At 40.6% G+C, this 23,800-nt stretch overlaps 1 protein-coding gene across 1 annotated transcript in view; it reads left to right on the top strand.

Moving 5' to 3' along the window:
• The window catches only part of angpt4 (angiopoietin 4), a 146,556-nt gene that overhangs the window by 20,566 nt on the left and 102,190 nt on the right, over positions 1 to 23,800 (top strand). The window lies entirely within an intron of this gene.

Here is a 23,800-nt window from a genome sequence, read left to right as displayed (position 1 = left end):
ATACTTCTGCACACTTATGTATTCCCCTGAGAAAGATCAAAACTAATTTTTCCTTTGTTAAACATTCAGGTTTGAGGTTCAATTATATTTGGGATTGATTGAGAGCATTGTGTTTGGTCAACAATAAAAAAAATCTTCAGGAATACAATTTGCCTAATAACTGTGCACTCAGTGTATAGCACCTTGCAAAAGTATTCAAATCCATTACCAATTTTCTGAATTACAAATGGCACATTGAGATTTTGTTCATTCATCTTCTTCCGCTTCATTCGGGGCCGGGTCGCGGGGGCAGCAGTCTAAGCAGAGATGCCCAGACTTCCCTCTCCCCAGACACTTCCTCCAGCTCTTCCGGGGGGACACCGAGGCGTTCCCAGGCCAGCCGGGAGACATAGTCCCTCCAGCGTGTCCTAGGTCTTCCCCGGGGTCTCCTCCCGGTGGGACGGGACCGGAACACCTTCCCAGGAAGGCGTTCCGGAGGCATCCGAAACAGATGCCCAAGCCACCTCAGCTGACCCCTCTCGATGTGGAGGAGCAGCGGCTCTACTCCGAGCTCCTCCCGGGTGACCGAGCTTCTCACCCTATCTCTAAGGGATCGCCCAGCCACCCTGCACAGAAAGCTCATTTGAGATTTTGTTCTGCTTGATTTTTTTAATGTACTTTTTGAATGTAAAACCTATTATTGTTATGTGACATTGCTGTCAGAATGAGTGATTTTGTCCCATTCTTATTTGCAGATTTGCAACAGGTTGTCCAGTTTGGTTGGATAACACTTGCTGTCTCTTGCAGTATTTCGCTGTGATTTGTTTTACCCATTCTACCCAACATCCGATAAAGAGCTTCAGCTGACCAGAGTGGGTCAGTTTCATGCTTTCTGGCAGATGGTACTCTTTTGTATGACTTCTTTCTTGCCACTCTCGCATACAGGGCAGTGTAATTCAAAGCTCTTCATATGATTGAGTAGTGCACCATTATTCCACCCCCATCCACTGAACTCTGTAGCTCCTTGATTTTTGCCAGTTGGTAAGGGGTTTAAAAACTTTTACAAATCAATGCATATGCTATCTCATCACTGAGCGTATATTTATTTCTGGATTTCTCTTTTAAAAGATGATGGTCTCTCATAAATTATTGCGAGTTTCTATTAGGAACTGCATGTTTATTTATGTTCTCTTAGGGAGAGTCTTTGCTTTTGTACTATAGCACTTCACTTTCCCTTTGCTCAGGGTCAACACTCAACTTGAGAATAGTTGCAGCACAATTTAAATTGGTAAGTAAACATAGTTTACTTCTAGCTAACCTGTAACTTTGATAATAATAATTAATACTGGAATCTGGCTCAATCAATATGGTCTTAACCCTCCACCTGAATGTAATTACAAGACAGTTAGTCAGTCTTTACTGGGGTAGTTCATTTTGTTTAGAGTTTCTCATTGATGTTGATGGTGTTCCTTGTTTGTTTTTGCATAAAAAATAGACCTAGAGTTTTCCCAGTTTTTTTATTTGTATGTTTGTTGATTTTTAAGTTAATTCAATTAAAACCTGGTTTTGGAAAACACTTTACTAGAGCTTTTCAGTTAGTAACTGAAAGGCTGCTGGTTTAAATCCCTAAGTGTTCTGTTGATATCCCCTTGATTGGCATTTAACCTTAATTGTCTTCAATTTTGAATGAATGTTTTTCACAGTTTTGGAATACTTTTAGCTTCACTATATCCTTTTGTGTCTTTGAAGCATCTCCCGCTCTGAGTGGGTCCTACAGAAAACAAAGCCATCAGTCACAACAATTCTCGACTGAACAAGCTTTTGGAATGCTGCCTGGTTCATGGACTAGACTCTTCTGACAATGTTGAATTACAAGTAATTCATTATAGTCTTTCCAGATTAAGCAAATGGCTCTAACGTGAAAGCTCTCTTTTTTTGATATTCTAACATGCTGCATTTATCAAAAAACGTGTCTCCAAATTGTAATGGCTATCAGCAGCAGAGCTAAAAAGTCGGCCTCTCTTTATTGGAAATAAGTTCTCTTTGAGGCTAGTTGCCATGCAAGAAGCTTTTTGTAGCCATGGAAATAGCAGGGGTAGGAGGGTTGTAGGGTTAAAGGGTTGGGGGGAGGGGTGTTCCCAGTGCTTTTGGCAGAACGACAGGCTGACCACAACCATGCAAGGCTCCCCAGAGACCCCCTACTCTATCCTGAGGAGTCAGGCCAAAAACCTCAGCCACGATAGGTCATTCCCTTTTTATCACTCCAGAACTAACAAGTCTTGTTTATTCCCCACCCTCCACAGGAGAGTCAGACAATGAAATCCCATGACAAAGTTAAATGAGATAGACCAATCTAGGTCAAATTTGTCTTGTACCTTTATGTTGAATTAATTTATTGTGCCGTGTGCAAAGCAGTGCGACTGGCATAAAGAACCACTCTCCAGACTTAAAGGAAAGGTTCGCTATTTTTTTATCCTGGGGCCTTTTTTCAGATTATCTAGCCTAATCCTGGACTGTGGAGACATTCTTCTTTGGAATTAACACAGTTTTGAGAGTTTACGATTTTTTAAAAGGAAGCCTCTCCCGGCTACAATGAAAGTGAACGGGGCTATGGATATAGCATGCACAATTATATGATACATTCGGTCACGGTGTATTGATAATAGGTCTCCATATGTGCAAAAAAGAGCAATGTTTCAATGGTTATAGCTGTTTATTCTTTCTGGAAAATGGATAAGCAGCTAAGTTAATAAAATAAGTACACTGAGACTACATCCCAAATCCAATTGCTTGAATTAATAGGTATCTGATCAACAACAATAATAAGCAGGACCTTGTGGTTTTAGTTTGAACTTCATTTGTACATTAATAGTAGCATCTCCTATTCCATTTGTCAGCAACATGGGATCATATCCAGATCTTTCAGGCATAATTCTCTATATTTTGACACTTTCCTGTGAAATTATGCATAAAAATGCCCCCCCCCCAAAAATTCATTTATAGTCAAAAAAAATTATTGTGTCAAAATAAACTAAGAAATCATCATGAATTAAGCTAAAAATGGTTTTCATTTAGGAATCATGTTTCTCCTAAGAATAACTTAAGACCTTGAAATAATCAAGGTATTATTATTGTTGATTATCTCAGTCTCTTTTTAGCTTATTTGTGGGCAACTTGCAGTTTCCAAGTATTAAGTTGTTGCTTTTTGAAAAATCGCTATAATTATGTCATTTGACCATCTGCTCGAACAAAACTTTTCTGGATCTAGTTGAAAATACTCCCAGAACAAGGTATTAATAGAGTATGCCAATACAGTCTTTGTCACCCAGCCATCACCAACACTGCCACTATTTAATCAACCCTTAATTTTGTTTTTGTCAAATCATTGTGACTGGCCTTTTACATGACAAATTTCTCAACTGCCAGTTCCCTCTCAGGGAACCAGAAGTTGAGGAGGACAATGTAATGTGTGTGATTTATGTATTATTACACTGGTCTTTGACATAAGGATGTGTAGGCAAAAGACATAGTGGGCACAAGGGAAGACAAGTGAACAAATAAATATACAGCGCTGTAGAAGGGACATTAAATGGGACCTTTGGCTTGTCTGCAGAACCCATTGTTGACTTTGTCCATCTGGTCCTGATTTGGGCCTGGGTGAGTGAGATGTTTGTTGCAGCTCGATTGTGGGGGTTTAGCAACTTCCCCTCTACTCTCCCACACACTCACAGAGTGTTCAGAGGCTTACACATTGCAGTGGCAGTCATTACATATTTTAGGTTGTAGCAAAATAGCAGTACTATGTGACAGGATTGAAATTAAACAAATAGCAATATGTTTTTGATTAAATGGTTTTGGGAGTTTGCTAGCTAGAGGATTGTGAGTAATGAAGAATCCACATTGTTCACTTTTCATCAGGGATTAAATGGGTCTTGGGACCATGTAAAACGGAAGGTTCTGTTTAGGTCAACATAAAACAGACCCTAAAGCTTTACAAACACTACAGCTTTTCTTGATCATCAGTCTTCTTCATGTGCCTGCCAACTACCTCCTAGTGTAGAGTAAATTTTTTTTTGTATAATATTCATATTATATTATGTATGAATATGTGTAACTGGGTGAGAGACCAAATCTAAAACAAACATCCAGAAAATCACATTATTTTTAAATAATTAATTTGCATTTCATTGCATGACATAAGTATTTGATCACCTACCAACCAGTAAGAATTCCGGCTCTTACAAACAGGTTAGTTATTAAAAAATGTTATACAGGTAACCGGTTTGAACTCGTTACCTGTATAAAAGACATCTGTCCACACACTCAATCAAACAGACTCCAACCTCTCCACAATGGCCAAGACCAGAGAGCTGTGTAAGGACATCAGGGATAAAATTGTAGACCTGCACAAGGCTGGGATGGGCTACAGGACAACAGGCAAGCAGCTTTGTGAGAAGGGAACAACTGTTGGCGCATTTATTAGAAAATGGAAGAAGTTCAAGATGACGGTCAATCTCCCTCTGTCTGGAGCTCCATGCAAGATCTCACCTCGTGGGGCATTAATGATCATGAGGAAGGTGAGGGATCAGCCCAGAACTACATGGCAGGACTTGGTCAATGACCTGAAGAGAACTGGGACCACAGTCTTGAAGAAAACCATTAGTAACACACTACGCCGTCAGGGATTAAAATCCTGCAGCGCACGCAAGGTCCCCCTGCTCAAGCCAGCACATGTCCAGGCCCGTCTGAAGTTTGCCAATGACCATCTGGATGATCCAGAGGAGGAATGGGAGAAGGTAATGTGGTCTGATGAGACAAAAATAGAGCTTTTTGATCTAAAATCCACTCGCCGTGTTTGGAGGAAAAAGAAGGATGAGTACAACCCCAAGAACACCATCCCAACCGTGATGCATGGAGGTGGAAACATCATTCTTTGGGGATGCTTTTCTGCAAAGTGGACAGGACGACTGCACCGTATTGACGGGAGGATGGATGGGGCCATGTATCGCGAGATCTTGGCCAACAACCTCCTTCCCTCAGTAAGAACATTGAAGATGGGTCGTGGTTGGGTCTTCCAGCATGACAACAACCCAAAACACACAGCCAGGGCAACTAAGGAGTGATCTCCGTAAGAAGCATCTCAAGGTCCTGGAGTGGCATAGCCAGTCTCCAGACCTGAACCCAATAGAAAATCCTTGGAGGGAGCTGAAAGTCTGTATTGCCCAGCGACAGCCCCGAAACCTGAAGCATCTGGAGAAGGTCTGTATGGAGGAGTGGGCCAAAATCCCTGCTGCAGTGTGTGCAAACCTGGTCAAGAACTACAGGAAACGTATGATCTCTGTAATTGCAAACAAAGGTTTCTGTACCAAATATTAAGTTCTAGTTTTCTTTACTAATGTAATTTGCAATAAAATGCAAATTAATTACTCAAAAAAATCATACAATTAGATTTTCTGGATTTTTGTTTTAGATTCCATCACTCACAGTTGAAGAGTGCCTATGATAAAAATTACAGACTTCTAGATGCTTTGTAAGTGGGAAAATCTGCAAAATCGGCAGTGTATCAAATACTTGTTCTCTCCACTGTATACAGCTCTGGAATAAATTAAGAGAACACTCATAATTTTTCTTAGATCAGCATCTCTACATGTATGGCAACCATTCTATTCCAGTGTCTGTTAAATTCCAACACAGGCACACCTCATTTCATTTAATGAGGTACTGATTTGGTGATTATCTGAACCAAATCTAATTTAACAAGAAAAGTATAAAAACCACTGCTGTGGTCATCACTATCCTCTTGCAATAGGACCACCTGGATGGCAAAAACAGTGCCAGTAGTACCTCAAAGGTAATTTGAATTAAAAAAAATAACTATTCAGCATGACAAAATATTTGACAAAAAAGTTGAAAAGAAAAGCTTTGAGTGAGGAAAAGAAGGGTTCAATTCTGCCTTTCCTGGCAGAGGGATAGAGTGAACGTCAGGTTATTTCCATCCTGAAAATGTCAAAGATGGCAGTTCATAAGAACAAGGTAAAGCAACAGACAATGGGGACAACAAAGCTACAGACTGGCAGAGGGCGAAAACGACAGTCGCCTGACTGAGATGACCGTCAACTCATTCGAATGCCACTCAACAACCATAGGATGACATCAAATGACTTACAAAAAGAATGGCAAACAGCAGCTGGGGTGAAGTGCACGGCAAGGATGGTTCAAAACAGGCTCCCAGGGGCAGGGCTCAAGTCGTACAAAGCTAGAAAAAAGACCTTTATCAGTTAAAAGCAAAGAAGAGCCAGGCTGAAATTTGCAAAAGCCATACGGAGCGTAGAGAAATGGAGTAAGGTCATCTTTGCTGATGAGTCAAATTTTCAGCTTTGCCCAACACCTGTTCGTCTAATGTTTAAATGGATACCTGGAGATGCCTATGTTGGCTTATGGCTCTTTTGCAGAATAATAAAGGACCCAAGTCAGGGGGAGAAGCGTTCCTTGTTGTGTATTCACAAAATATAGTACGTCTGTCTTAGATGTTCTGCCCTCCTCCGATCTCTCTCCTCATGGTCTTTCCTGATGTCTCTGTGCTTCTCCAAATGTCATGGTCTTAAACAGCACATATATACTAAACCAAAGACCAGCACATCCTACTTTCTGGATGACATATGCATCCTAACCTTGTTTGGTATAGTGTCCCTTCTTGAGTCCTGGGGCCCCTCTAATAATAGACAGCAGCTGTTAATAACTATGTGCACCTCATATAGCACCTACTAAACATTCTTCCTCTGTGTTGTGTCTTGTGTTCATTTAAGAGTATAAAACTATCATACATTTAAGACATTAGGAAAAGACATGCTTTCTCACACCTACAAGCCACAGTTTCTCACACCCACTGTGAAATTTGGTGGAGAACCAATGATGATCTGGGGATGCTTCAATCAAGGCTGAAATCGGGTATATTTGTCTTTGTGAAGGACACCTTAAACATATTTTCTTTAGCACAGCTGAAAGTCACTTTGCACAAGCCAATAATTTGTCACAGGTTATTCTTGAAAACTAGCTTCTTGGATTATTACGGATTTTACAATGAGCAAGTTTTTCACCACCGCTTGCCACTGCACTGACCTGGCCACCAGTGAAGATACTCACAACTTCGTGTGTTGTGCGTGGGATCTGCACACACTCGTGCGGGACTTACCAATATGGCAGGTGAAAAGGGACTTTAATAAGCTATTGAAACGACCTAATGTGCATACCACCGCGTATGCGACCGTGTATACGTCTATACGCGTATGCACCCATGTATACGCGTTCCTATACCCTATAACCGACACGTCAGTATACACGTTCAGTCGACTGTCATAGACGACCTACCCAGACGACTGAACGCACGTGAATACGCGTGTATATATTATCCCGTACAGTAGAGGGCGCAGAAACCCGAGGATCTCTAGTCTGTACAAACAGGAAGTTGTTAAACACCTCAGAAGAAATGAGGCATAGGTTCGTTTTTCTACAGGTGAGTTAAGGTAGTCATTCATCTAGCGAAAACCACCAGGCATGTGGAGGTGCTTGGTTATGCAATATAGCTAGTTACCAGTGAGTTTTGTTGCCTCTGTTTGCTAGCGACATTGTAATTCTTTTTTCACTCTAGAACATTTCATCAATGTGGCTGTAAACCATCGGCCGTTGACGGTTAGCTATAGCCTGTACGTCCTCCCTTCCAAAACCGAAGTTCATGCTTAATGTTGTGTAGCCCTATAACCGCAACATCTTTTTTAGGCTACATTTTTGGTTGACAATTTTTTTTGTATTATTGTCTTAGCTATGCTGTTTTCTCTGTATAAGTTTTAACACAAGCGAGACTGGGTGGCTAGTTAAAACCACAGACAGCGAATTCAAATTGCAGACATTAACGTTTTTTATTATTAACGATTTTGCATCTCTCTTACAGGTATCCCATGAGGAATATATTTAAGTTTTCTGTCAGCAGGTCTTCTTTCTCTTACATTTTTCTTCACAGAAAACTGATAGGCCTACCTGTAATGTGTAGCCTATATCCCTTATTTTTGAGTATTGTAGATATCATTTAAATTTACATTCTAAATATGGAAATAAATGCTTTAACGACTACTGCTTATTATTCAGTTAATTTACTATATAAATATTCTAATATTTCAGTTTTGCCTTGTCTTTAGAATTTTCATTTTTTAGAATATTTAAGAATACTTATATATAGCTAAGTCAAATTCACTCAAAATAGTGTAAATGTTTTGTGATCCGTTTGTGCCGATAAAGGTTTGTTTTTGCGACTGCCTTTCTTATGGATAATGACAGAGCTATATTGGAAAGAGAGTAAAGCCAGTGCGCTATCCAGTAGAAATGTTGGTTATGTACCAAAAACTGTCGAAGCACAAACAGAAGCAGCTAGGCAAAATGCTTTAATAACCAATTACACACTGTCGAAAAACATGGAGGAAAGAACAAGTTAACTCACTGACACTCATTTTCACTGATGGGTTTTTATGAATCAGCAGTCTATTTCCTTGTTCAAAGATAAATAGGCTAGAATGAGTGCATATTATGCGTGTAATAATATATGCATAACATGACCATACAGTAAAAAAAACTTTTAATTTCAATAAGTGCTCCCTAAAGTCCAAGTTGACTCTCAAAAAGATCTATCCTTTCTATGGAGCACCCGCGGTCACACAGTTCACAGGTCCCAAAGCAGTCGTTTAATCTCTTGTTCAATGCTCGTTAATTGCAAACTAGCTAGCACTGGTTTTCTTCTCGCCTCTTATTATTTTGTTAAGTTTAGCTATGTAGAAAGTAACACACATTCAAACACTCCAAACGTGCAATATTGATATGCTATGTACATTAAATAATCGTACTGCATGCACATGTAAGAAAACGATGAGCATGAGGAAACGATGAGCCCACCCATAATTTCGTTTCTCATTTTTATTTTAGAAAAAAAACTGATCCAAAGTATGGCAGCTGCCATACCCAAATGACGCCTAGGCATGCACTGTACATTAATATTAAATATCTGTCATAGGGGCTACCAAGATTAATTTGTTGAAGAATAAAATGTTTTTGAAAACACTGTAACGCCAATTGTATTTACTACATTAGAGACCTCTAAGGAAAAAGCAATCATCTGTGAAAAGGCTCCCTGGTGGAAAGTGTTTCAAAAATGTAAGCCATGTATTTACTGCTGTGATTGAAAATGTTTGCAAAATCTGTGTATAAGCCGCAGTTTATAAACGGCGGTATTTGGCAAATCTCTGTCTCTCTCTCTACCATAAGAAACACACATATTACAAAATATATTTTAAAACATTAAATAATAAAATAAGATTTTCTTTACAAATAGCGATGATTGTATTCATTGTCGCTAATTGGCTAACCAGGTAATATTCATTATATAAATAAATGCTTTAACGACTTCTGGTTATTATTGAATAAATGTACTATATACAAAAAACTTAGCATATAGAAATATATTTCAATAAATATTCTTACCAAGCTTTTAGCTTGGTAATGCTTCCGCGTATACGTCTATACGCGTATACAACCGTGTATACATGTATACGTCTATGTATACACGGTCGCATACGCGGTGGTATACACGTTCAGTCGTCTAACACAGTCGCACTGTTCAGTCACCTATAAGCGTAGCGTTAGTATACTGAAGCAGTTGTCTGACATAAACGACTGAACGCACGTGTATACGTGTATGTATTTATTGACTGATCCAGTAGAGAGCACTGGTCTTTGAAGAATCTTTCGCATGAACAGGAAGTACAAATAAGTATCTGACTGTCTGGGGTTCATTAGCACTAGATCCCTCAAATGCCTAAGCCAGGGGTGTCCAAACAGTTCCAAGGAGGGCCGAGTGTCTGCAAGTTTTTGGTTTTTCCTATAAATTGGTTCCCAGTTCACCTAAAAAACCAGGTGAGGGAAGAAACTAACCAATTAGTAACCTAATTAGTAAATCTAGTACAAGGTGAGAGCGAAAACCTACAGACACTCGGCCCTCCTTGGAATTGTTTGGACACCCCTGGCTTAAGCCAATTGGCTTTTGAGTTTGTAATTAAAAAAAATGCAATCTTGAAAGCTAAACCCTCCTCCTTCCATAACTTGTCATAAATGTGTATATTAGGCTACATTCCTCCTTTGTCAGAATTCTAAATTAACAAACTGAAAACTATTTAACCTGCTGTTTGTTGTTATCCTGTATTCCTAATCAGCCAAAAGCACACAAGTTGTAGTTGGTACCCAGGCAGGCGCTAATCACCCTGAACGGAATGACTCACTTCAATGGATGAGTGGGCGATATGATAAAAGATCAGAGCCTAGATATCCCTACATAGGGAGAGATGTGTCAACCCTTCTTCCTAAACAAACACGGCTATATAGGTACCGTTTTCATGATATAGTCATTGAGAATCTCCTTTGTTGTACAATTAATTGGCAAGCTTCTTATATAGCCTGCAATTATGCATAGAATAAAAATGTAACAGGAAAAGTAAAATACATTATATATAATGAATATTACCTTGCTAGCCAATTAGCGACAATGAATACAATCGATCGCTATTTGTAAAGAAAATCTTACTGGGTATGGCAAGGTAGGGCAGCTGCCATACTTTGAATCTGTTTTTTATAAAATTAAAATAAGAAAATAATTTAACTTGTATTGCCTTCAAATTGATTTGCAAAAATGGATGGGCTCATCGTTTCCTCATGCTCATCGTTTTCTCACATGTGCATGCAATATGATGATATAATGTATATAGCCTATTAATGTTGCACGTTTGGAGTGTTTGCATGTGTGTGTTTGTGACCACGTTACGTTCTACATAGTTAAACTTATCAAAATGAATAGAGGCGGAAAGAAAAATCAGTGGTGGCTAGTGTGCAATTAACGAGCATGAACAAGAGATGAATTGACTGCTTTGGGTCCTGTGAACTGTGTGACCGCGGGTGCTCCATAGAAAGGATCGATCTTTTTGAGAGGCAACTTGGACTTTAGGGAGCACTTATTGAAATTGAAAGTTTTTTACTGTATGGTCATATTATGCTTATATTATTACATGCATAATATGCACTCATTCAGGCATTTTGTCCAGCTTTTATTGCTGCTACAGTTTTTGATAAGCTACATTTCTACTGGATAGCCAGGTTGGGATAGCGCACTGGCTTTACTCCCTTTCCACAATATCTCTGTCATTATCGTTAAGAAAGGCAGTCGCAAAAACAAACCTTTATCAGCACAAACTGAGCACAAACAATTTAGCCTATTTTGAGTGAATTTGATGTATAAAGTATTGTTAAATATTCTTAAAAATGAAAGCAGCACAAACGAAAATGTTAACAGCACAAATCAGCACAAACAGTTCAGCCTATTTTGGGTTGGGGGCTAACTTCACGCAGGTCTTGAACACCTACAATAGGTTAGCATGTAAGTCAATGCATTTCTTTATTTTCTGTTAAATTTAAACAAATGACTAATGATTATTAGACCTCCACTCTCTGTCCTTGGTGCTGAAATGTGCGCAAAAAAGATTCCATGAAAGGCGTTTTCTCCGCTCTCTCTAAGTTGCGCATTCCGTGCCTTAGGCATTGTGAATGTGACAGAGAGCTAAATGTTAAAACAGTTTTCAATAGCATAATATGTCCTTGATGTCATGTCACATTGCCATGCCTCCGCTTTTGCTGAAATGACACCCCTGAATTATGTATTAGCCATAATTCTACGGGCAAATGCGGTTTATGTAGGCTATGGATGCAGTTAATACTGGGGTTTGTATACAAAGATATGAAATTAAAGGTGCGGTTTATACACGGTGCAGCTTATAAAAGGGGAATTATTACGGTATGCAAGTGGTGTCTGGTAAATAAGAACATTAGTCTACTCTTTGTCAAAAATCGCTCAGAATTGCTTAGATTGTCGGCGTTTCAAATAAGAACTTTTGCTAGAACTGTGGATCCAAAAGCCATGTGGTAGATAAATATACAGATAGTTTTCCGTTCTATTAATTTAGATATAATGGCCCTCATTTATCATTCTTGCGTAGAAACGGGCGTATATGTAGGCGTAAGATTTTGCTTACACTCCTCTCACCGCCTGATTTATGAAGCTGTGCGTACCTTTAAAATCCAGGTGTACGCAATACCTGCCCTTGATAAATGCCGCGGCTGAAAACGATCGTCATTAGAATAACACGCCCTTATATATTCAAGTCTCCGCTTCCCCCACGCCCTCATTTTACGCCATGGACACACGGAAGACGTCAAAAAAGAGAAACTTCTCTGACGTGGAGATTGAGACGATCACCAGGGAGGTAGAAAGAAATAAAATTGTTTCATTTGGCAGTTTAAAAAGCGGAATAAAAGATGATGATGTGATGTGGAGTACCATTCATTCACATTAATAATTGCATGACAATTTGTAATATTCGTCTTATTATTTTATGATATTTATTATTAAAGACGTTTATTGTTATTTAGAAGAAGAATGTTGTTATTATTAATCTTTCTATTATTATTATTTAAAAGAAGAATGTCATTTCTATTATTTTGTCAGTCTGAATTATATTTTGGTCATTAAAAGCCTTTTACTACTGAACCCAGTCCGTGCGCAACTGCGGGGCCTAACCCTGAAACGTCATGTAAGCGCACAGGCTCGCATCTGAAGGAATACATATAAATCAAATGCTTTGGTAAAGTCATAGAAATTAAACATTGAAGTCCATGTTGCACAAAAATAAACACTGAAGTTTGTAATTATGTTGTTATTTTTTACAGTGGGTCATAATATATCATAGTTAGGATTTTCTTTTCTGCGCATTTCCGCACGAACTCAAAACGTGCGTACACCACCTCCTGAGCTGGCGTAGGATTTGAGAGTGCCGTACGCCAACGTCCATATTCATAAATCTCAAAGTCACCATGGTTTTGGGTTTACGCCAGGTGTACGCTGGAAATTTGGTGTACGCACTTTTGATAAATGAGGGCCATTCTGACTGTAAAATATGTTGCTGAATTTGGTGGAGTGGGGCATGTGATATCAGCTAGATAAAAACATGATTTCATGTTTATTTATTTGTCATAGCGCAAACTGGCTACGAAGTAGGCTATAGCATATACATACAATGTAAAACATAGTATTCGTGGTCGTTTAAAATCAAATAGTAGGTTGTCATGCTTTCATTCCCCTGATAAACAATAATTAAGGTAGCCTATCGATTTGTGATGGTAACGGCTTTATAAAATGTCTACAAAATTGTATGCTTAAAATAATTGGCGGCTCCAATCATTCGTCTTGTCGGTATGTAAGTGCTGGTAAATAAGTTTGTTGCATTACCATGACACACAACTTGGCAACAAACTAAAGGACTACTACAACTAGGCCTATATTTAAATAGTCTTAGCAAGCTATTAGCTTTGTTTTTATTACGTTCTTTAACGAGAGTCACGTTGTTTAATTGTGTTTACAGCTAGGCCTATATTAAATCGATTTAGTAGACTAGCACGATAGAATACTGTCAAACATTATGGCTTGCAGTGGTCTCTGTTCCAAATTATAGCCTAAATTTGTGATAGAATAGTCAAGACTCCACAAACAATAATCCAACTATAAACACCCTCCCTATGCTTTTATATTACATTTACTTTTAACGGTTAAATATGCATTCACTTTGGTAACGAAGGGGAAAATATAATTTGAAGTCAGCGTTTACACTAAGTATACACTAAGCACAGTACAACTAAAATAAAATGTGCTATGTAATACTCTTTTGAAATACAATTTCTTAATATAATGTTTTTTTTAGTACCTTTTTAAACCAAGTATAAATTATTTATTATATGGCGGGTGTTATAAGACTACCCGTTCATGGCTGGCTGTTATTAAAGCTATTGATTTTATAACTGAAAATGGCCATAATAAGAAAAATGAAAATAAGGTAGGGAGTACATTTTCTTTATACTACTCTCTGGAGAAATATGACACTCCCGATCTGCACTGTGTAATCACAATGTAAAACTGTAATTCACATGTTAGGGATTCCATGAAAATTCAAAAGACAAAACTGAAACATTTTAATATGTATATAGTACATTTATTGAATAATTACCAGATGTTGTTAAAGCATGTATTTCCCCATTTACAATGCACAATGATATCTACAATACTGAAAAATGTATTATATAGGCTACACATTACAGGTAAGCATATCAGTTTTCTGTGAAGAAAAATATAAGAGAAAGAAGTCCTGTTTACAGAAAAGGGTCAAATAAAATAGATTGTTCATGGGAAACCTGTAGGAGAGATGCAAAATTGTAAATATACTAATGAAAAACATGTAAATGTTATGTTGTCTGTGGTTTTAACTAGCCACCCAGTCTCGCTTATTAAAACTCATACAGAGAAAGCCGCATAGCTAAGACAGTAATAAACATGGTCAAATAAAAATTATAAGCCTAAAAAAGATGTTGCCGTTATAGGGCTACAATGGTTTGATTGAGCAATGGACTTTGATTTGGGAAGGGAGGACGTATAGGCTAAAGCCAATGGCCGACACAGATTACATTGATGACATTTTCGAGAGTGAAAACAATTATTACAATGTCGCTAGCAAACCGAGGCAACAAAACTCACTGGTAACTAGCTGTATTGCATAACCAAGCACCTCCACATGCCTGGTGGTTTTAGCTAGATGAAAAGAATCTTAACTCACCTGTATTTAGCCGAAAAACGAACCAGTTCCTCCTCTCTTTGTAGGAGGACAACTTCCTGTTCGTACAGACTAGAGATCCCCAGGTTTCTGCGCCCTCTACTGTACGGGATAATATCTACACGCGTATACACGTGCGTTCAGTCGTCTGGGTAGGTTGTCTATGACAGTCGACTGAACATGTATACTGACGCGTTGTGTATACGGGTATAGGAACGCGTAAACATGGGTGCATGCATGTATACAGGTATACACGGTTGCATACGCGTATGGTATGCACATTAGGTCGTTTCAATAGCTTATTAAAGTCCCATTTCACCAACCATATTACCAACCCTCCTGCCTGCACCGACTGTGCTTCATTGTCTCCCGCTATTCGTATAGAGAGCTAACTTCTTTGAGGTTGAGGTCGATATAGATGACATCCTGGAGTCCTCCAGGACGCCTTTGCTAGGGTCCTTGGGGAGGGGGAGGAAGGTCCTTCTCAGGGCCCGACTCCCCTGACCCAGGCTGACCCTTTACCCCTCCTCATGGAGGGGGAGAGTGACATTGCTGTTCCTGTTCCTCCTGTCTTGGAAATGGTTGACAAAGTTTCCTCGGCCGCCTCCCTTTCCCGTCCTCCTCCCCTCCGGGTGGAATTCTCTTGGATTGTTGAAAGAGCTGCTCTCAGGATCGAGGTGCCTCTTCCTCCTCTTCCGCCGCTTAGAGAGAAGTCCAGGATGTCCTACAGTTCCTGGACTGAATCTTTCAAGGCCATGCTCCTGCCCCGGAGGTCCAAGGATTTAACATTTTCGCTGAAGGTTCCTGGGATGTCCCCCCCTATGCGAGAGCTCCGGTTCGTTCTTCCCTTCCCTTCACTAAGGTGGCAGGTAGGCAGTCTGCTATTAGTGGCTCCGTCCCCCCTTGGAACCTGCGCTGGCTGCACACTTTCTACCATGGTGGGGCTGGCAGGGAAGAAGCCCCTCTTGCCATCCCCCAGGGACATGCTCTCAGCCCAGTTTTTGGATAAGATGTATGTGCTAGCAGTGCAATCTATGGCAGCGTCTAACAGCGCTGCTATTCTAACTTCGGCTACCTCAGCAGTTTTAGAGCGCGATTCGACCCTTACCTCACAAGAGATAGGGGAGATTGCTGACTGAATGAAAGCTATCCTGCACCTCACACAGGCTCAGACCATCTGCTCCAGCTGGACCATGGCATCTGCTGTCACCAGTCACAGGCACCTGTGGCTTTCCCTCTCGTCTCTCAAGGACTCCACTACTGAATGCACCTTTATCTCAGACTGGACTCTTCGGTGACACCGTGCACGTGGCTATCAAAACTTTCGGCAAGATCGACACAGACAAAAAAAGAGCTGGGACTCCATCTTCCCCTCGCTAGACTCAGCTCTCCTGCTTCCTCAGAGGTACGATCTTATCGCCCTCCTCAAAGCCCTGGAGCATCAGCCAGACGCCTTCAATGACGTCAGGCTACAACCACTGCTCCCGTCACTGCCTCTGTCCCTCCTGAGAGGCGGGATTCTCCTCATGCTGCGCCCCAGCCTGCCGAGACCCCATTCCCGGACTCCGGGTCCCAGATTCGCCATCCTGTGGCCTGCTAAGAAGCCGAGACAAATGTGACTAGGTGTGGAGTCGGCCGGGTACTGCACTGCTGCTTACCCAGCCCCCCCGACTCATTTTCAGGTTGTGTTGGCTGGATTGCACAGCGTCACCGATTCAGCCCCTTCATCTACAGTTTTAAATAAAGTTTCTTCAGAACACTACTCTTATGGCATAAGTTGTGTTTCTGTACATTCTCAAGCAGTGTCTGAGTCTGTGAACAACCCTTTGCCTTCAGTTAGAGTCAGTTTGCCGCCTTTGGTTACCACTTATACGACAGATCTTTCTCTGCTTCTCCATAATGTGGTTCCTTTGGATTTGAGCAGTTGCGTCTGTGAGTGAGACTCCCCTCACATTCGCTCTGTAGATCGTAGGGACTCGGTCAGGTCTATGTGCTCTCGTACCCTCCCCTTTGTGAGTAGGTTTAGATAATGTAAATATATCTCCTTTTCACAAGTTATGGACATAAGTAGTTAATGTAGGGTATAATGTGTCAGAATGGTGATTTAGGGCGGGGCTTCCATATTGATGTGACAGGTGGGCGGGACATCCGGTTGTAGGGTGGGAATTCCGGTATGATGTATGTTAGGGTGTGACTTCCTGTATGACGTGTGTACGGACGGGACTTCAGGATTGACGTACGCATGTCCGGTGACTTTGTGATTTATGATTACATTGATGTGTCTGTGTTTGATGTTTTACAATGTCTGATGAGCAAAACAGACTAGTGTTATAACAGGTGGTTGTGTTTGATGATTAACAAATGGCCCTTAGGGTTCCGGAATGTTAAATTCCCAGGCAATAAATAATTGTTGTGTCAGCGATAAGTTGTTTGATGTTCAACAAATGGTGTTCGTCAGGTCTAAAACCCCCGGTGTTTAGGTGGTGCAACAGATGGCCTACAACTGGTGGTTGTTAACCTTTCATGTTTTATGGGTTGATTGGCGTGGTCTGCGTATTTAAATCATGCAGACATCAGTCATGGTCATTCAGTCTCGCCTGAGCAAACTTACATACACAATACAAAACATGGAGGATTGTGCTACGATCAATGTTTTGGGTGAAACACCGGTGAAAGCTAATATCTTACACGCCGCTCAGCGATTTGGTAAGAAATTACAGATGGACCGCAGAGATGCAATCAACATGCCAGCCCCAAAGAAACCGATGCGGAGTTTAACCCTAATCCCCTAACCCTAATACTGGAGGTGGCATTTTATGAATTACCCGAAGGCCATGTGTTTAAGGCTGGTGTGACCGATCAAATGGTTTTTAATGCCGGATTATGGGGCACCTTTCGAAAAGTGTTTTATTTGGGGCCAAAACAAGGCCCACATAATACGGTAGATGTACTGTTTAAAGTTGTCGAGGGGTTGAAAGAGTATGACTCTGTTAGATTGGAGCTATTTCTGGAAAATGTCAGCGGGGTAGATTGTGATTGTGGACGGATCGACTGACGTAAGACCCTGAAGCCCCGCCTTAAGCTAACACCGACCTCAACACACCATAAAAACAGACAGACTGCCTGAGACTATCAAGCAGCCGGAAGAATTTACGAAACATGTCTCAAGATTACAACCAAGCGGTGATTGAAGAACCCAAGGCCGAGGACTGACTGTGTGACACCTGGGATGACAACGCTGAAGCCTTCTACGGAACCCCTGACCCAGATAGCTCGATTCCAACGGCATACCCTGCAAGAAACTACCACTGGATTGACCGGATTGGTGATCAGCTAGGTCCTCTTAATCTGTCATACATTTCAAATGCTAACAAGAGTTATCACAAAATGGGCAAACACCTTGTACCAAAAGTTTTAAAAGATCATCAAAGCAACAATGGGTATGATTCTGGAAAACTTTGTTGGGGTTATTCTACACAAAGCATGCATCGGATGTGAAGTGGACCACCCGAGCCAGACGAGACATTCATGTCTCGAACCGCCTGAGTATTTTTTTGAGGCCCATTATGATGACATTGTGGCGACAGTTTTAACACCACAACTGAAACGTGTTGGTCAAGGCTTTGAACGCATCGGGTTTTCACGCACCGATGACTGATGTTCACGAGGCCGCTGAGAACTTTCAGCATGAGCTCAAGTTGGAGCTGAACATCACACAGAGTGAGAGACTGAGTGAGAACAGGGATGAATACATGGACAAATTTAATGAGGATGTTGTATGCGACGCAGCAGCATCATGGTGTGATGAAAGCAAAGAGTCTGATGTCTAAAGCCAGTGTAGCTTCAGTTCTCATGTTAACATGTATATAAACAAAGCCTATGAGAAATCTGAATGTTTGTGTAACTTTTCTGAATATCTTGGTTGTGTAATTTCGAAAACTCAAAAAAGTATGTATTATATATTAATTCTCATTATTGCTGGAACACTCTACGATGTCTGAACAGGTTGTGAAAAGTATTTACTACGACCCGGCAAACCCTGGTGCTTATGTGGGTAGAGAGGGTTTGAAAAGAGCATACTTGGAAAAAACCGGAGATCCTAAAAGTGGTGAGGCCGATGACTGGCTGCTCACCCAGGATGCATACACGCTACACAGCCTGTAGCTATACATTTTAAAGAAATAGAGTTATTGTTCATGATATAAATTCACAATTTCAGCTGGATTTGGTTGACATGAGTGCTTACAGTGTGGAAAACGACAGCGTGCTGAGAAATAAAAGTGCTATCGAGGTAAAGCGACCATTTAAAGACATACTAAAAGAAGGAAGAACACCGCAAAAAGTCCAAACGGACAAGGGGAAGTAGTTTTTTAATTCACATTTTGAAATGTTGATGAAGAAGTACAACATAAAACATTTTGCTACAGGAAATGATGTCAAAGCGAGTATCGTTGAGAGATTTAATAAAACAATTAAATCACGAATGTGGAGGTATCTCACAGCTGCCAACACTCATCGCTATGTTGAAGTTATTCAAGATTTAGTTCATGGATACAACCATACCTACCATCGGTCTATTAAGATGAAGCCTGCTGACGTTTGTGAAGAAAATGTTAGATTAGTTCTCAAGAACCTGTATGGTACAACATTAACGAGAAATGGTAATCAAAACTACAAGTTCAAGGTTGGGGATACTGTGAGACACTCAAAGCTGAGAGGTGTGTTTACAAAAGGCTATGAAAAAGGGTACACAGATGAATATTTTACAATAACAGAATGCATTCCTCGGGTACCTCCTGTATATAGAATAAAAGATTATGATGGTGATGTGATAGTTGGGACCTTTTATGAACAGGAATTGCTGAAAATAGTGAAATCTAGTGAAATCCCAGACTTCAAATATTTCCACAATGCAATAACCTTTCTCAACAGCCTTAACCAGCTCAATAGAAACCCAGGTACCGGTTAAAGATCTTTCTGAATCAGTATGTGAACAATCAGTTACCTGGTTTTCAGACTCTGCACATAATCTACACAAGGGAAAGAACAGCTTACCGCCGACCCTGTGCGGTAAAACAGGGTGATAAAGGCCTTTCGGTGGACACACCGTAGCCTTAACAATACCAAAGTAGGTGTCTAGTGGTTTGAAATCTCGAAAGATTATGTCAGGATGCCCAGTGAGATAAGTCTTTGTCTTGTTGCAGAATGGGTAAAGACTACAAACATCGTCTCCCCTTCTCGAGCCGTAAACTTCAGATGAATCGCATTAGTACGACCGCCAAAAAGAGCATCCCGAGGGTCAAGGCGCTCTGGAGCATCAAAGGTCTTCAAGAAAGTTTTGACATCTGCGGATGTGTTTTTAAGCTGATTCCACTCACACTCCCATATGTATTGAACATACACGTTGTGTTGTTCTTTCAAAACCTCTAGCTTTGTCACCCATTGCTGGTGCATCAACCCTTACTGAATCTTGGTCACTAGATTGATGCTTAACAATGACACTTTGGGTGACCGTGCCAGAAACAACCTAGAAATTCATAGACCGTGCTCATGCTGTCGTGTTCAGCATAACCATCAACGTAGTAGGCACCGATTTTCACTTCACCCCTGTTCAGGGCATGCTGTATCGATATATATTCTCATCGGGGGTCACATATTCAAGCCATTGGATTGAACTGTTTGAGAATGTCTTCTGACAACGGTTGTAGTTGTCTGAGGGGACCAATGCCAGTGGTGTCCTTGGTGAGGAATAATTTGCAAAAGACCTTCATGCAAGCCGAAGCAATCGTAATTGACCGGAATGGGTCAACACCACCACACTCCAGGAACTCGAGTCTGTAGCGCATACAACCCTCTCTCAACATTACCACATCATTCACGCAGTAAGCCTTTATTTCATCCTGCATAACAAAGGGGTCTGCGGAAACAGTTGCATACCATTGCAAAAACTCATCTTTTTCTTTAGCCATCCTGGTATTCACACCAGAGTAATGCGGTTCCGGATGGGGGCCAACATAGTTCTCATTCTCCTTGAAGTTAAACTTGTAAGGAAAGTAGCCTTTTTTCGAATCCTTAAAACCTATAGCATGTGGCAAGGCTGACAGTTTCATCGGTAGGAAGCAATGACTATCTATGTATCACTGATTGAATGTGCTGCCTGTAAAAATCATGAGCTTGCTACCATTAGTAATAACTGTCGTGCCAATACCATTGTTAGCAAGGTATTGTATCAAGATGTAACCATCGAAACCTTTAGAGTTGTGTGCTATAAATGTGTAATCATTATATTTCGGTTGCCTAAACTTTTGGAAAAAAGCAGCAACACAACCAGCACCGGCTGAACACCACGTCTCGTTATCAAAGCTTATTTCCCACACAAAATTTGCATTGTGGACACCATTCACTGGATTGGCAATTGTCTCGAAATCATAAAATATGTAGTGCGCACTGGGGTCCTCGGGCTTGGAGGGTTTTATAAAACACTGATGATTAATTTCAACCGTCAGATCCACGTTACAATTGGGGCACATGTTAGCCGTGCACCTGTGCGCTTTATAGTTGGTAATACCAACATTGTAATAATGGCCACATTTGACACAGTATTTCTTCTGGTCACACCTGCTAACCCAACGACCCGCACGTTTGTGGTCCTTCAAGTGTTTATGTTGGCTATAACAAAAATCTGAATAACATATCCGTTTACAGTCAGGGCACTGCTTTGTTTTACAGGGTTGGGTATGACGATCTTCATGAAGGCAGACACTACAGCTATGTTTACAACCATGATCACCACGGGTGTTAAACCCTGTATAGCACCACTCGCAGACATATGACACCCCTAGAAAACCCTTCAGATTCGTGATACCATAGAAGTGGTTATTGTGTAAGTACATAAAGACAGTTCTAGGGTGGATGTCCTCGCTGTTTTGAAACTTGGTAAAGTGACCATCCCATGTTCGGTGAAAGACCACGATTTTACAACCTGTCATTTCCTCAAACCGAACAATTTCTGTGAATGACACACATTCATCTAGCGCTAAACCAGCTCCCTTATGTAGCTCACGACCACTAACCAAGGCCTCAGGATGTGTACTTTGGGTTCAACAGACCCATCAAACAAATGGAGAAACATGCAGAATCATTATTCACAGCCGCATATAAATGTCTTCTTTTTTTATTGATAATCTCGTCTATCAATAATGTTTGCGCTTTACGTCGTGGGGCACCACCCTTACGTTTTTGACAATTTGTAAAACCAACTCTAGTGATTCATCAATCAAAATCTCAGCATTACTCTGCATAATACTTTCAAGTAAATTACCAAACGTGTGTTCATTATATTCATTCGCTCTCATGGTCACATGTACTGGGTCTATCAGAAATTCACAGGTCAAATCAATCTACAGACAATCACCACCCCCTTGTATAAAGTCTGAAGCTCTAACAATCAAAGTATCCAAGCCTGCCACAATGATTGCAAAGAATGTGCCAAAATCACCAACTTCGCCAGTATTTTGTAAATTTATCAACTGTCGTAATTCAACGTTGTCAAACGCATTACGTTGTATAACAGTAACACCAACATCAAAGCCGTGTGATTGCATCAGAGAGCTTGAATGGGGGTCAACTAGATTGTGTGAAAAATGAGGGCTATTAATCTCTGTTAACAATTCATGCATCTGAGGATTATTGCGTGCATCGCTGTGTAACAGAGTAAGGGTTGGTTCATTTGTATTTTGGGGTGTGGTCGATTGATTATGTGTAGAGGTTGTTGGCTGTTCCGTATCTGTCTGGTTTCTAACCTCATCGGTAAGATTTTCTGTAGCTTCACACATTATGGATTGTCTATCTTGTTTTTTAGGACTTGACGTATTCGGATGAAACATGCGATGCCTTATCGTGGTATTATTGCTATTATCTATGAGATTGCCGTTGTTGATTCTAGGCATAATATCCCTGGATACAGCCGCTGCACTTGATGCGTTAGGCCCAGTCTGCTGTGTATGTGTAGAGGATGACAGATTTGTATTTTTGTCACTGTTCGCTCTACCCAGCTCTCTAGCTCTATGTTTTCTGGTCAAAGATAGTTTATTAGCTTTTTTAGGATATGCCGTATTCGGATACGAGATGCGTGGGCTTATCATAGCAAAATCGCTATTGTCTATGTGGTTCTCATCGTTCACACTAGGGATATTATCTGCGGACATATCCGTTGAATCTTTCTTAGGCACTGTGTGCTGCTTTTGCGTACAGTTTGATGGGTTTGTGCTGTTTTTACCGATGGCTCTAGCCAATTCTCACTCTCTACGTTTTCTGGTCAACGTTTTTTTCGGCTCCATGGTTCGTATCAAGTATAGTAAACACATTTTTAAAGAAAAGTTGATGACCCACCCTAAATGGCTGTAAAAAAAAACATTTGAAACACATACCCCCACCGTTTTGAGACTAAAAAAGGTTACACGCTTTATGTATGAAAACATCATTGACCGGACCCATTGTTTGCGTCTAATTCACGTCTTAAAAGCATGATTTGATCCCTAAGTGTTCTATTTTCCTCTGCTAGTGTGGACACCTCTGTAGCTTCATATCTCTAACCTTGTAAATGTGTATCTACTTCATATCTAAAACCGTTAATAATGAAATCCATATCATCGAATCTGTTACGTACAACATCTTTGATTCTGACCATGTGATCGTTTAGAAACTGATGTTCGCGCGCGTGAACATAAACCATATCATACAATTGATTTAAATCAACACCGGCAGCATCACGGTTTTCTCTTACCGGACCATTGAAGTCTAGCGGCGGCAGCAAATCTTCTTCATTGAACAATGCTGTCATTTCGATGGTGTTGTTGAGCTGGTTTGCTTGCGGTGGCACACCGCCGGGCCTCAACTGTAGTGCTGTTATCTAACACAGCTTGTGGTGTAGGTACATAGGGGTTCACGATAGCCACTTGTCGAATTGGTGATAGCCTCCGGCGTCTTAGGGTTGGTGGTATAGATCCTCCAAAGAGTCAGCTGTAAAATACATTTTCCGCTTTTAATTATATGATCATTTCCACACTGTCTAAAAA

Source organism: Esox lucius, chromosome 17 (genome assembly GCF_011004845.1).
Source record: "Esox lucius isolate fEsoLuc1 chromosome 17, fEsoLuc1.pri, whole genome shotgun sequence".
In the NCBI taxonomy this organism is placed as follows: Eukaryota; Metazoa; Chordata; class Actinopteri; order Esociformes; family Esocidae; genus Esox; species Esox lucius.
This window is presented reverse-complemented; position numbering and strand designations above follow the sequence as displayed.